The sequence below is a fragment of the Lissotriton helveticus genome, chromosome 7 (genome assembly GCF_964261635.1).
Source record: "Lissotriton helveticus chromosome 7, aLisHel1.1, whole genome shotgun sequence".
Classification (NCBI taxonomy): Eukaryota; Metazoa; Chordata; class Amphibia; order Caudata; family Salamandridae; genus Lissotriton; species Lissotriton helveticus.
The window spans coordinates 276,957,796-276,968,036 of NC_136068.1; the positions used below are offsets into that span (position 1 = coordinate 276,957,796).

A 10,241-nucleotide genomic window follows, 5' to 3' on the forward strand; every position below is an offset into this window, starting at 1 on the left:
GAACGCTAGTGAGGGAATTCAAGTTTAAGTAACAGATGGCGTGTTTAAATAATTGTAAGGGTTACTGCAGAGCGAAAGTTGAATGGATTTTTAGGTGTCTCCTACAGTGCGCATGCCCCGTCACCGAAAGCTATTTACAAATGAAAATGAAAGCGTGCTTAGAGCACACCACTCTCTAGTTTCTTTACTTACCATTCTTCTGCACCTTCTTTTTGCCTCTGGCTTCTGCCTCAGCTTTGAGTCTTTGATGGTGCTGTGGAGCAAGGACTAAGTAGAGTTTCCTATGGCCAGTGACCTTACACTGGCCACAGGCTCCTCCTGCAGGTACGGTTGTTACTTTTGGACATGGACTATTATCGAGTGCATGTCCAGAAGTAACTTTCCTTCATCCCCCGCCGGTGTTTGCCCCAATCCTCCACTGTTTTTAACCCATCCCACCCTTCTCCTGCTCTCCTATGTGTTGCAATCCCCCAAAAACATCCCCACACTGTTTTTTTTACATGCTGAACAGCAACGTGAGCTGCAGTGCAACTTGGCTTAAAGAAAAAAGCGATAGGGCACAGTCAATGCTGGCAGCATCTTAGAGTTGTTTTTTTCCACTCTGCCCAAAATGTTAAAAAAACCTGGACAAACCCAATACATTTTGCATAGGCGAAACCTAATAGCTTTCCCAATGCTTGTTACTTAAGGAAGGAGACACCATGAAGGGACGGGGGGGGGGGCTTGTGCTTGTATAGCTGTGAGGGCAAGCCACTGATTTTGCATCAAGCACCTCCCTGAATGGGTGAAATGAAATGCCACACCCGTAAAGCTGGGATGGACATGCTAAGGAGTGAAACTGTTTCTGTGTTCAGTTGTACTTAAGCTACAAAAATACAATACAAAAAGTGATGAGGTCAAGGAAAAAAATAAATGATGTTTTTAGAATCAACGTGTATAATAACAAGACTGAATTTGAGAAAGTGTGACTTCCTACAGCTTTGGAGAAGTAATGGGTAATAGAAGGGATACTCCTCAGAAGCCAACAGTATACGTCCATTAGAAGAGAGGTGGCAAAAGTTCAGATAGAAAGCTGTGCTATCAAGTTAGACCATAAAAACACAAAAAATAATAAATAAGTAAATGTTAAAAAAATGAATAAATGAACACACCATACATGCCACAGTACATGCAGCCATCAAGGAAATCAGACAAAGCCACACAAGACATAGCAATATTATATTGCACAAATTAACCATATGCATTTCGCCTATAGGCCTAAGCTAACACATTTTAGAGTACTCCAGTGCAACATGGTGACTACATGTCAATGGACCATAGTCTGACACTCCTGTGGACCACAGTGGATATTCCAAAACACTGAGTGTCATTTTGTTGCAATAGCCCTTTTACTAGCATAACAGCGGATAGCGATCTCTTAGTTGAGCAGAACAGTGCCCAAAACAACATGTTGATTTTGAGGCGTACAGTAATACTTAATTTAATGCATATACTGAAGCATTGCACCCTCAGTATCGGTCTAGGGATTTTTGGGGGCCTCACAGATACCACCTGATATTGCGAGAATCCCAGAATTGATCAGACACAGAGCGGAGGCCCCAAACACCTAATAAGCTGGCACCTGGTTGGATCAATACATGATATTTTCTAGACTCAATGTTGAAATGATGGACCTGCATGTCTCTTTGCATTCTATAGAATCTTGTCTCTGATGTCAATATCATACCTGCTGTATTGTCAGTTCCTTTCTCCCAAAAATATTTTTTTTAAAAAGACTGTAAACTGTTACACTAACGTAATGTTTAAATCAACTCTATATATGGACCATTTGGGCTACAACTGAACAGAGGCACTAATAAGTTCTCCAAAACGAATTTCAGCTCAGGCTTTCAGCCAGTTCTAGCATATGCAAGAGCATATGAATTATGAACATGGTCAAATACACCTTAACCAATGGTCGCAGTTTTCGTTATGCTAATAATAAAGGGTTCTTTTTTAGGTCTCGCCTGTCGATGCGCATGCGCATCGAGCAAGCGAGACTATGGGGGCTTATCCACTCTTTGTCCAACTTGCAAGGAATCGTGGCGATTCCTTGCAGTGCCCGTGACTTTTAAGCTCAATGCGCATGTGCATTGAGCTTAAAAGCGCGTGCACATGCCCCCAGCCGCCTGCCTTGCCTACTCTCCCGCCCCCTCACTTCTTGATTGCACGGCCGGTAGGCCGTGCCTCCCCTACTCCTCCTCCTACTCTCCTCCCCTCGCCGTCTGTTCCCGCACTCCTCCCACACCCCCGCTCCGCCCCCTCCCCTGCCTGCCGCGTCGCATTTCTCGAAACTGGTGAGTCTATGTCTGTGACAGGAGGAGCCACGTCGTCTGTGTGTCTTTGTACCCACAGGTGTCCAGAAGTTTGGCCATGTTGTTTTTATGTCCTCGGAACCAAGGCCTGCTTCGATTCAGAGATGCTCGATCCCAAGTGTTTCTTCGGAGCCAATGCGGGGTTAAAGTTTGTTTGGTAGGGCTGTGACGTACCGTGGCACGGTGGGGAAAGTGTTTGCAAGATTTTCTTGGCACGTGAGTGAGCGCAACACTTCAAAGTCAGTCACATCAGCAGATGTTACGGGCACCCGGAGCTCACAGCCACTCTCTCTGCCCGCCCGCTCTCCACTCCATCAGGCAGCCAGCTTCAGGAGAGCAATCTGCGGGGTGCCGCCATTTTGTATAGGGTAAAGGCTCAGGCGCCAGCATCTAAAAGTTATATTTAAACAGCCCCCTCTCGCAGCAATTGTGTACTTGCAATGTGTAGATCTGGCGCTCGAGGCAGCGCGGTCTGCCAGCCCCAGGCACCTTTGCGTGCTTTGGTTCGTTCTCCGCAGTTTCCCACAGCTGCGGCCTTCAGTCTCGCTTTCCGCCTCGGGCTCGATTTTAGCAGCGAGATAATGGTGCTCGGCTGCGGCTGGTTCAGTGTCTCCCAATCGGGTCCCACCTTCCTCCGGATCTCGCCCAGCGGGACACTTTTCGCTCCGTTGTTTTTCGTTCGTGTGGCCACCAAAGCTTACCCCACCGTGTAGAGTGAACAGCACGCCAGTTACAGCTTGTATTGCAGGATAAATTAAGAGGATTAATCCCCCGGTCGGCGGAGCTCGCTCACATGGCGGCCATCTCGCAGCTCGGCTAGCCACGCCCCCCCAATGAATCACCGAACTTAGTGGAGAATGAATCAAAATAGAGTGGGACATCACAAGAAAAACACACTCACACTCACGCAACGTCACACACCCGAAGCCTCACACCCCCTCACTCACACTCACCCTCACACCCCCTAACCCGCACACCGCCTAACGCTCACACCCCCTAACGCTCACACCCCCTAACAATCACCCCCTAACCCTCACCCCCTCACTCTCACCCCACACCCTCACCCCCTCACCCCTCACCCTCACTCCCTCACCCTCACCCCCCCACCCTCACCCTCCACCCTCACTCACCCTCAACCCCTCACCCTCACACCCTCAACCCTTCACCCTCAACCTCTCACTCACCCTCAACACCTCAGCCTCACCCTCACTCACCCTCACCCTCACTCTCACTCACCCTCACCCACCCTCAACTCCTCACCCTCACTCACCCTCAACTCCTCACCCTCACTCACCCTCCCTCAACCCCTCACCCACCCTCAACCCCTCACCCTCAAACCTTCACCCTCAACCCCTCACTCACCCTCACTCTCACTCACCCTCACTCAGCCTCAACTACTCTCACTCACCCTCAACCCCTCACCCTCACTCACCCTCAACACCTCACTCACCCTCACCCTCACTCACCCTCAACACCTCACCCTCACCCTCAACCCCTCACCCTCACTCACCCTCAACCCCTCACCCTCACCCACCCTCAAACCCTCACACAGTGCAATAGGTCTCAGACCATTTCAGTTAGAGCTTTAAGAAATGTTTATGGCTTTTTTTATTTGTAATTCTTTAGCATTGGCTACAGGAAACAAAAATGCTAAACATTTACAAAAAAAAACCATAAACAATTCTAAAAGCACTAACTCTAATGGTGCGAGACCTATTGCATTTCCAATGCTTGTTGGATTATGGTAACAAGTAATAGAGGGAAAATAATGTCTGGCTGCAGCCCCCCCCCCCCCCAGAATGACCCACTCATTAAGAGTTCCCGTCAATAAAACTAAAAATAAATGGTCATCTACAAAACATTAAATATACAATGACTTTCTTTAAGCTACGATAATAATGATAGTTGAATAACATGCTTTTGCGGGGGAGGGGGGCACTCAAGTGTACTTGACCGCGAAAATAACCCATTTAATTGACCAATGCTATACACCCAACAAGTAACTCAAGACCACTTGGTAAAAAAGAAAAGTTCAAAATGTTGTCATATAGTAAGTATACTTCATTTTAAACTGTTCCACAGTCAAGGAAAATTGCCAATACATTTGCCTTCAGCGACGTAGTCCTTACACTAAGGAAGTGCATCTACTGTAAACGAGAACAATGGCGTAACTATGAAGTACAACGAGACTGCTTATTGCGAATCATGAACAACGATTGTACACAGAATGAAAGGCAGTCAGAGCTGGAAGACAAGAGGCTAAATTATAGGTTCAGTAAGAGTATGGATCAATCACAATAAAAATTGGAGTGACCAATGTGTAATAAGCGCCTTGTAGATACAGTGGCTCGTGGTTTCCATTAAAAGTTATCCACACATGTACACTTTAAAAAGTGTGCATTTGCTAATAGGGGATATTCCTTTTAAACGACACAGCTTGTTATCCAGTTAAAACAAAAAACAGTAGTATCAACACTGCCCCCCTCCCTTAGGCCTAAGTAAATAAAAATAGAAATTCTGAATACACAGAATGTGTGCGGCGCCTCACATGAACTAATGGGAAATACAGTGGATACGAACTGTTTACAAAGTCGTCGGCGCCCCCCAAACATGGCGTGAAGGCATGTTGCCACCTATGTCAGGCAGCTTCCACCTCGCCCTTAGCAGACACCAGCGCGTAATCATTAATCAGCAGCAGTTCAGTGGCTGCTCATCAACGCGCCCCCCTCCCCCGGTCGTAGCTTCCATAGAACGGACTGCCTGCTCCTGGTCAACAGGGGTAACATACAAAAGAGAAGGTCGCTCCCCACTACGTTACCTAGTTTTAAATGCGTCATCGTATAAACGGCGCATCGCAGAGTTCCTGTTACGAGGGGGATGTTCATATGCCTTCATCTACTAAAGATTAATGTAAAATCACGGACTTCAAGGTCATCTACGGACACATCCGAACAGCCGCCCACCAATCCACTGTAGAAATTAAACAGCTGTTTCAATAACAACAGGCAGGAACTTCCAATCCGGATTCTATCAGTGTGAAGATGCAAAGCATTGAACTCGGAATGAACACCGAACAGCGAGCCAGTTAATTCTACACGTAAATCGCTTCCAAGAAAAGAATAGCCAAACACGTTAATGAAAAGGCCCCTTGTGGTTCTCGTGTGTAAGTAAACATGTTACTGATCATTCTGCAAGCTACATGGCAAACGATAATCCACGTTTGAGCAGGTCTCAAAAATCTCCCTTTACACCAGAAAAGATCGCCTATCAAAGTTTGCATTAAAAACCTTCCCCTCACCATATCCTCGTTATCGGGGCTTGGGGAGTGTAATCCAGCTGGTGAAGGGTCGGTGGTGCCAAGGGTTCGTGGGAAGGATCGGGGCTTTTGGTAGCAGCCACTGCACCCGCGGATGCAGCAGCTAACAAGTGTCCAGGGACGAGAACAATGATCAGGCAGAGGGGAAAAAAAACTGGCTTGTGAAAGAGGATCTGAATCACTGAACTTTGAATAGCTGTTTTGCATAATGTAAAGGCTCCTGCCCTCAAGGTCCCAACATCCCATCCTACCTCTGCGAGATCGCACTCCTGGGCAGGCGTGGGGTTTAAGAAGGAAGTGGGGGAGGGGCATGGCGGATTGGGCATTTTAATAAGCACGGGGGTGTAAAAGAAAGACCTGTATACCGATTGTATTGTCATTAGAAGGGCACGGGCAAATGCACGGAGTAGTTGGAGGCATCTGATTATTTCATGAAATTGGCATTTGTCGCATAACTTAAGGTTTTTTGGGAGGGGGGGGCGTTGCCTACTTTAATGCGGATTTCAAATCTATAATGCCATGTTTGTGTGATAAGAGCATTTTCCAAACGGTGCATTTAAAAGGCTTTGACGGCTTTATGATATTTATATATATATAAAGGAATACAGGGGAGCCGCACGACAGAGAAGGCACTAGTACATGTCACAAATCAAATGGGTGAGGTATAAACATGGTACGAGTCTAGATAATGAGCGTTTAAAACCGGAATCCTCAATAATGTTAATTGCCTGAAGTTAGATCATTCGTACTGAGTGGTGTTCTGGCATCGAATAATAGGTTGGGTTCGGCAACAAAAGCGCTAAGTGGAGATATTTGGGACTGCCTGGCATCAAGTTCATAATCTACCCCTGCTGCACGTGTCACCCAACCCCCACCCTTTCTAATGTTGGAACAATTACTCGCTGCCACCGCCCTCACGCACACAGGATACCTCCCACACACACTCCCTCGCCTTCCAAAGAGCATGGGTTCCCGAGGTATCTGACTACTCATGCCTCGTGTATACTCCCAGCACATGCCTCATTTACGTAAAATGCAAAACAATATCCCCGGATAGACTCGCCCCCAAAACTTGAAAACAAACGGCGTCCGATTTTACCTGGATTCTGCACTCATGCCACCGGCTGCTCAGCCCCGGTGGGGGGGGTGTCGGGAGTCCCCGGCGGCGACTGGGTGCAGATGCATGTTCCGTCCTCCCGCAGCTGTTGCTTCTACCTCTCTCCCCCCTCCCTCTCTTTCTACGGGGCGCGCTCCCGCCAGCCCGCTGCGCACGCGCTCGTGCAGGGCCTATCTCTTGACAAACTGTCTCCCAACGACTCCTTTGCTCAGCTAGAGCTGGAGACGGCGAGGTGACGTCACGTGACCTGCCCGAGCCAAGGCAACTTCTTCTTCTTCACCCGAATAAAAAAAACATTTACGAAAACTCCAGTCTGGTCAAACGCCTGTTACACAGAATAGCCACACTCTAATGCAGGCCACCTCAGACTGCCAAGGAAATACCCTACTCGCCGATTATAAAGTTTTAGTTCCCTTGGGAAGAAGCGAGAAATGGGCTATGAAAAGAAGAGTTCGTTGAGGCAGTCGCGCGCGCGCCCCCTGCGGCGGTTGCTTGGAGGCGGTTGGCCGTGCGCACCTCCCTAGCCGTATTCAAGTGCCGCGAAGGTGAGGGAGGAGTGCACGGAAGGCAGGTAGAGGGAGCCGACTCTACTAGATCAGGAGCCTCGTCAATATCTGCTCCCCACGTGCAACCGATCTGCAGTCAACAAGAAAAAGAAATGCCCCGTTTAGAACTGTTCTAATAATTTCCCTTCTTAGTGCTACGTTGCACTGTATTCTAAGAGCGTGGATAATGCTCAAACGTTTGATAGGATGTCCAGTAAAGCCAGAGGGCGTTAAAAAACACCTACATCGTGTCTCTTTAGGCATATGGAAAAACATCGATGTATTTCTGTGACCTTCCAACTTGAGCATGTGACCCAATGCATAAATGACAATATCAAATTGGGTCATTACCCTCAACTATAGGGAGAGGTAACACATTCACGCGCGATGGTACATGTATTTCAGTATTTCGAAAAATGAAAGAATCTTATCATGTTTACAGTCAAAAGAGTTTTGCAGGATTCCCGTTTTGCACATTAGTAGAAACACAATAAATGAAAATCCAAAACTGTCTTGAAGCTATTCTTGTAAAAAAAAAATTTTTTTTAAAAATATATATATATATATTTCCGTCACATTTAGAGTGAATCTCGGCGAAATTCGATGTTCATCAGCGATAGAAAACAAATTACATTTTGTGTAAACACATTTAGTGAATGTTCCTAAATAAAATAGTTGTTTGACACCTGTTCTTCATGAGGTTTTCACCAGTTCTATTGATTATACATGAAAGAATCATGTTTTTGTGGGGTGTAACAAGTTACTTATAGAAGCAGCAGTTGTCATCAGCCAAACCACCCTAAAATGAGTTTTCCCCCTTTTTCATTTCTGTGTGGTATCACATAGCTTGTATGATGAAAGTAACAGACAACTTGCTGCTTTGTAACTGAAACCAATAAAATACAATGTGGGTCTGTTGATATCAATGGAAAAATCGAAGAACCACCAGATTCAGAACAATCATTATGATTTATCCATTTTCAAAATGTAAACAGAGTATCATGTTTGCATGCCCCCAGAGTTTGTTACAATATGATGTATATATACATTGGAAGATATACAGATATTTTGGAGACATTTTCAACATTTTCTAAATGATGGATATGTGAGGAAGGGTGTATACTTAATTGTAAACATATTCCTATACACGAGGAATGCACAACAACATCTTTGCCATTGGCACAGTCATGATATACATCCATGGGCATATTATGTAGGAGCCTGGAAAGGAAGGAGAAAGAAAAAGTGATTATGCAATGTTACACAGTCACCTTTTCATGTGTTTTTGAGGAAATTGAAGGCTAGCCCAATCAGCGTAAGTCGCACCTCCACTTTCTCACAAACTTGATTCTTCTCACGAATCATCAGAAACAAAAGGTCACTACTCAACTCTTGTCGCTCATACCTCAACATCGCAGTCAAGTGCTGATGGGTAGCACTTCAGTATAATATCTGGGTAGCCCTAGCGTCTCCAACCAGTTGATTGTGAGCTACCAGTGGCTCGCATGAAAACCTTCAGAGTAGCTCCCCACATTGAGTTCATTTTTAACTAAGAACTGCAATAAATAGGTGTTGAGTTTTATTTTAAAAGTTAAGGAACGATTATGTTTATTTTACATCATTATCAGGCTGCAGATAGCAGAGCCTGATTACGAGCAGTGCTCCAATCAGATTTATGACCTATGTGAGTCACAGAGGTTCAGAACTGAAGCATTGAGGTATTTAACTTTTAAATCATAGTTGTTCTCAACTCAATATCGAAGCATGAGAACAAAATTATATTTCTGAATGCTTTTAAATGTGAACAAAATTAAAAGAAAAGTTTACTTATAATTAAGTTAACTCTTCATTTTAACTTTCTCCCTTTCAAAGTGTCACATTTATAAACAACAGGCATCTTGCTTCCAGTGGGTGGTAGACACAGTGCCTGGAAACTATAACTCAAAATTACAGTCATTTTATTTTAAATTGGAGAACTTTAAAGTGAAGAAAAATTTGTCTATGAAACGTTGTCTTGATGTTTTTCTCTACTTTAAATTAAGCCAATTAAGTGCTAATGTTTTATAACGCATGTTTCTTCACTTTAAATTCCTCACATTTAAACAAAGAACTCTATTTTCCTGTAATAAATATTGCACAATTTCTTCAGGCCACTGAGAGAAATATGCCTGCTGTTTGTAAAGACACTTTGACATGGGAGAAAATAAAAAGATGATGAGTTTTTTGTAATGCATATAAGATAAACTTAACTCTTCCTTTAATTTTTTCCCGTTTCAAAGTATTGCATTTACACACAGCAGGCATCTTGCTCCCAGTGGCTGGTAGACATGCTGCCATATATATAACTAAAAAATACAGCAATTTTTTTTAAATAGTAGAAATTTAAGGTGCAGAAAAATGTTCCATCAAGTGCAGCAAAATGATCTTTCTTCCGAACATTTTTGCATAACTTTTATCTGCACTTAAAATTTCTACAATAAAAAAAAAAGTATGTTTGTGTTGTACATGTAATGGTGCCGCATATGGTGAAAAGTATGTCCTATGCCATAAGTACACACAACACAGGTTTTCAGTCACCCATACACATATATCCCATTCCTTCACAAACATATTCATACATTCCCTCGGACCATGCATTCACTGACGCTCATGGCAGCCTATCCTAGTGTCCCTTGTCACATTAGTTCTTCAAACCATAGTATCAGGCTCCATAAACATTAGGTTTAAAGTCAATAAATGAATCTGGGTGAGTGAGTGTCTGGTAACAATGCACATGTTACTTAGCCGTCAGTAGCTCACAACGATTTTCACTGATCAGAAGTAGCTCTCATTACAGAAAAGTTTGGAGAACCCCTGCCCTAGAATTTCATATATTTAAAAAAATAAGGAGCCATTAAGGTAACTCATGC

General features: G+C 44.5%; 1 protein-coding gene across 2 annotated transcripts in view; it reads right to left on the minus strand.

Annotated features, from left to right (window-relative positions):
• The window catches only part of ZNF217 (zinc finger protein 217), a 143,482-nt gene extending 136,129 nt beyond the window's left edge, over positions 1-7,353 (minus strand). The window contains exon 1 of one of the 2 annotated variants that reach the window (XM_078652053.1): positions 6,770-7,353. The gene's annotated coding sequence lies outside the window, so the exon portion shown is untranslated. Of the gene's footprint in view, positions 1-5,652; positions 5,786-6,769 lie in introns of those variants that run through there. The other variant, XM_078652054.1, reaches the window with a different exon arrangement.
• Between the last annotated feature and the right edge of the window lie 2,888 nt (positions 7,354-10,241).